This window comes from Macaca thibetana, chromosome 7 (assembly GCF_024542745.1).
Source record: "Macaca thibetana thibetana isolate TM-01 chromosome 7, ASM2454274v1, whole genome shotgun sequence".
In the NCBI taxonomy this organism is placed as follows: Eukaryota; Metazoa; Chordata; class Mammalia; order Primates; family Cercopithecidae; genus Macaca; species Macaca thibetana.
This window is the reverse complement of record NC_065584.1, coordinates 34629865-34634984: the sequence shown is the minus strand read 5'-3', so window position 1 is coordinate 34634984 and position 5120 is coordinate 34629865. Positions and strand designations below refer to the sequence as shown.

The 5120-nt window shown below is 47.1% G+C and overlaps 1 pseudogene; it reads right to left on the bottom strand.

The window, feature by feature from the left end:
- Window positions 1-1577: 1577 nt before the first annotated feature.
- Window positions 1578-3446, bottom strand: LOC126959542 (heat shock cognate 71 kDa protein-like; annotated as a pseudogene).
- Window positions 3447-5120: the final 1674 nt, after the last annotated feature.

The window sequence follows — 5120 nt, the reverse complement described above, 5'->3', positions numbered from 1 at the left end:
CTTCATTTCATTTCATTTCATCTTGATGGAGTCTCGCTCTGTTGCCCAGGCTGGAGTACAGGGGCGCGATCTCGCTCACTGCAACCTTCGCCTCTCAGGTTCAAGCGATTCTTCTGTCTCAGCCTCCCAAGCAGCTGGAATTACAGGCACATGCTACCATGCCCGACTGATTTTTGTATTTCTGAAGAGACAGAATTTCACGATGTTGACCAGGCTGGTCTCAAACTCCTGATCTCAAGTAATCCACCTGCCTTGGCCTCCCAAAGTGCTGGAATTACAGGCATCAGCCACTGTGCCTGGTCTCTTTTGCCAATATTAAATACAGTTTTATTTAAGACATTGTATTTTCCACTTACAATGCAGTGCTTCTAAGTGCAATGTTATTTCCTTCCCCTGTGCTCATGTTCCATGTTCAAGTATGAGAATGCCCAATAATGTACTATAGCAGCTGAACTTCAAAACTGCTGAAGAAGAGGCTGGGCAGTGACTCGCGCCTGTAATCCCAGCAGTTTGGGAGGCTGAGGCGGGAGGATCACAAGGTCAGGAATTTCAGACCAGCCTGGCCAACATGGTGAAACCCCGTCTCTACTAAAAATACAAAAATTAGCCGGACGTGGTGGCAGGCGCCTGAATCCCAGCTACTTGGGAGGCTGAGGAAGGAGAATCGTTTGAAACTGGAAGGCAGAGTTTGCAGTGAGCTGAGATCAAGCCACTGCACTCCAGCCTAGGTGAAAGAGTGAAACTCTGTCTCAAAAAAAAAAAAAAAAAATGCTGAAGAAGGCTGGGTGCAGTGGCTCATGCCTGTAATCCCAGCACTTTGGGAGGCTGGGGTGGGTGATCATGAGGTCAGGAGTTCGAGATCATTCTGACAAACATGGTGAAACCCTGTCCACACTAAAGATACAAAAATTAATCAGGATATCTGTAATCCCAGCTACTCAGGAGGCTGAGGCAGGAGAATCACTTGAACTCAGGAGGCAGAAGTTGCAGTGAGCTAAGATCAGGTCATTTCATTCCAGCCTGGGCAACAAAGCGAGACTCTATCTAAAAAAAAAAAAAAAAAAGAACTGCTACAGAATTTGTTGCAAATTTGGGTCCTTCAATGTTTTGTTTTGAGACAGAGTCTTGCTCTATTGCCCAGGTTGGAGTGCAGTGGCGCATTCTCAGCTCACTGTAACCTCTGCCTCCTGGGTTCAAGCGATTCCCCTACCTCAGCCTCCATAGAAGCTGGGATTACAAGCGTCCACCTCAACGCCCAGCTAATTTTTGTATTTTTAGTAGAGGCAGGGTTTCACTACGTTGGCCAGGCTGGTCTGGAACTCCTGACCTCAGGTGATCCACCTGCCTCAGCCTCCCAAAGTGCTGGGATTACAGACATAAGCCACCACACCCAGCAGCTAGTTAATTTCATTGCACTTGTTGGCTGGGCTCGGTGGTTCACACCTGTAATCCCAGCACTTTAGGGGGCCTGGGTGGGTGGATTACTTGAGGCCAGGAGTTTGAGACCAGCCTGGCCAACATGGTGAAATCCCATCTCTTAAAAAAAAAAAAAAAAAAAAATTAGCCAGACTTGGTGGTACACTCCTGTAGTCCCAGCTACTCGGGAGGTTGAGGCTGGAGAATTGCTTGAAACCACAAGGTGGAGGTTGCAGTGAGCAGAGATCGCACCCACTGCACTCCATCTTGGGCAACAGAGCAAGACTCTGTCTCAAAAAATAAAATAAAAAAATTCCATTACACTTGTCAAAAATCTTCCGTTTGTCCTCATTGTTAATCTTGTCTTGAAGTTTCCAGTCTTCAACAGTTGTTTCCATGTCGAATGCATAGGATTCAAGTGAATTCTTGGATGACACCTTGATGCTCTCCTTCTCATCTTCAGCTTTGTAATTCCCAGCTTCACAGAGCATATGCTCAATGTTTTCCTTGCACAAATGCCCCCTGTCATTAGTGACAGTACTCTCCTGTTACTCTTCATCACAGCAGGAACACTGAGGATACCATTGGCATCAATGTCAAAAGTGACTGCAATCTTAGGAACAGCAGGAGTGCAGAAGGTATGCCTGGGAGTTCAAACTTGGCAAGCAGGTTGTTATTGTTGGTCATGGCACGCTTCCCTTCATAAACTTGAATAAGCACACCAGGCTGGTTGTCAGAGTCAGGAGTGAAGGTCTGTGTCTGCTTGGTAGGAATGGTAGTATTGCACTTAATGAAGACAGTCATGAATCTGCCAGTAGTTTCAATACCAAGTGAAAGAGAAGTGACATCCAAGAGCAGCAAATCTTGAACATTTTCAGATTTGTCTCCAAACAGGAGGGCTTCCTGGACAGCTGCACCATAAGCAACAGCTTCTTCATGGTTGATACTCTTATTCAGTCCTTTTCCATTGAAGAAACCTTGGAGAAGCTTCTGAATCTTGGGGATATGAGCAGAACCACGAACCAGGACAATATTATGAATCTGTGGCTTGTCTAATTTTGTGTCTTGAAGGGCTTTCTCTATTGGGGTCAGGGAGTCACAGAATAGGTAAGCATTCAATTCTTCAACTTAGGCATGGGTAATGGAGGTATAGAAGTCAATTTCTTGGCCGGGCGCGGTGGCTCAAGCCTGTAATCCCAGCACTTTGGGAGGCCGAGACGGGCGGATCACGAGGTCAGGAGATCGAGACCATCCTGGCTAACACAGTGAAACCCCGTCTCTACTAAAAATACAAAAAAAACTTAGCCGGGCGAGGTGGCAGGCGCCTGTAGTCCCAGCTACTCGGGAGGCTGAGGCAGGAGAATGGCGTACCCCCGGGAGGCGGAGCTTGCAGTGAGCTGAGATCCGGCCACTGCACTCCAGCCTGGGTGACAGAGCGAGACTCCATCTCAAAAAAAAAAAAAAAAAAAAAAAAAAAAAAAAGTCAATTTCTTTTCTTTTTTTTTTTGAGACGGAGTCTCATTCTGTTGCTCAGGCTGGAGTGCAGTGGCCAGATCTCAGCTCACTGCAAGCTCCACCTCCCGGGTTTAGGCCATTCTCCTGCCTCAGCCTCCCAAGTAGCTGGGACTACAGGCGCCCGCCACCTCGCTCAGCTAGTTTTTTGTATTTTTTTAGTAGAGACGGCGTTTCACCAGGTTAGCCAGGATGGTCTCGATCTCCTGACCTCGTGATCTGCCCGTCTTGGCCTCCCAAAGTGCTGGGATTACAGGCTTGAGCCACTGCGCCCAGCCAGAAGTCAATTTCTTCATAGAGAAAATCGATCTCAATACTGGCCTGGGTGCTGGAAGAGAGTATACTTAGCACGTTCACAAGCAGTACAGAGGTGTTGGACAGCTCGCTTGTTCTCACTGATGTCCTTCATATGCTTAAGACTGAATTCAGTAATAAAGTGGTTGGCCATTCAGTTGTCAAGGTTTTCTCCAACTAAGTTGGTGTTGGTGTTTCTGGCTGTAGAATTGACTTCAAAGATTCAATTTTCTTCCTTTTTTGAGACAGAGTCTTGCTCTGTCGCCCAGCCTGAAGTGCAGTGACATGATCGATCTCGGCTCACTGCAATCTCTGCCTCCAGGGTTCAAGCAATTCTCCTGCCTCAGCTTCCCGAATAACTGGCATTACAGGTGCTCACCAGCATGCCAGGCTAATTTTTGTATTTTCAGTAGAGATGGAGTTTCACCATGTTCGCCAGGCTGGTCTCGAACTTCTGGCCTTAAGTGATTCACCCACCTCGGCCTCCCAAAGTGCTGGGATTACAGGCATGAGCCACTGCTCCCCGCCTAAGATTCAATTTTCAATAGTGAAGATTGACACATCAAAAGTGATACCTTGGCCGGGTGTGGTGGCTCATGCTTGTAATCCCAGCACTTTGGAGGCTGAGGCAGGTGGACTGCTGGAGTCTAGGAGTTCTAGACCAGCCTGGGCAACATGGCAAAACCCTGTCTCTACTAAAAATACAAAAATTAGCCAGGCATGGTGGCATGCGCCTGTAGTCCCAGGAGGCTGAGATAGAAGAATCACCTGAGCCTGGGAGATGGAAGTTGCAGTGAGCCAAGATAGCGCTACTGCACTCCAGCCTGGGCCAAAGAGTGAGACCCTTGTCTCAACAAAAACAAGAGATGGTACCTCCCAGGTCAAAGATGAGCATATTTCTTTCAGCTCCAACCTTTTTGTCTAAGCCATAAGCAATAGCAGCAGCAGCTGGCTCATTGATAATTCTAAGTATATTGAGACCAGCAATAGTTCCAAAATCTTTGGTAGCTTGATGCTCTCAGAGTCGTTAAAATAAGTTGATACTGTGACAACAGCATTGGTAACAGTCTTCCCAAAGTAGGCTTCTGCAATTTCCTTCATCTTTGTCAGAACATAGAGGACACTTCCTCTGGATAGAAGTTTTCTGTCTCTCCGTTGTATTTCACTTGAGTCTTGGGCCGGCCAGTACCATTCACCACCATGTAGGGCCAATGCTTCATATCAGACTGGACAACAGCATCATCAAATCTGTGTCCAGTCAGAAATTTGGCATAAAAAACTGTGCTAATGGGGTTCACTTCAACTTGATTCTTTTTTTTTTTTTTTTGAGATGGAGTCTTGCACTGTTGCCCAGGCTGGAGTGCAGTGGTGACATCTCCACTCACTTCAACCTCCGCCTCCTGGGTCCAAGTGATTCTCCTGCCTCAGCCTCCCGAGTAGCTGGGCTTACAGGCTCCCACCACTACACCTAGCTAATTTTTTGTATTTTTAGTAGAGATGGGGTTTCACTATGTTGGCCAGGCTGGTCTTGAACTCCTGACCTCGTGATCTGCCCGTCTTGGCCTCCTAAAGTGCTGGGATTACAGGTGTGAACCACCGCGCCCAGCCACTTCAACTTGACTCTTTGTAGCGTCGCCAATGAATCATTCAGTGTCCATAAAAGTGACATCGCTTGCAGTGGTTTGGTTTTCCTGATCAATGGCAATTATCTCTACTTTTCCATGGTGGAAAACACCAACACAACAGTAGGTGGTGCCAAGATCAGTACTAATGTGTAGGTCCCTTACACATGGTTGCTGGAGTGTAGGCCTGGCTCCAACTTTGAAGAAAGACACAGGAACCCCAAGTGCTGCAGACACATTCAATATACAAATCTCTGATTTGCTCTTTTCTTTTCT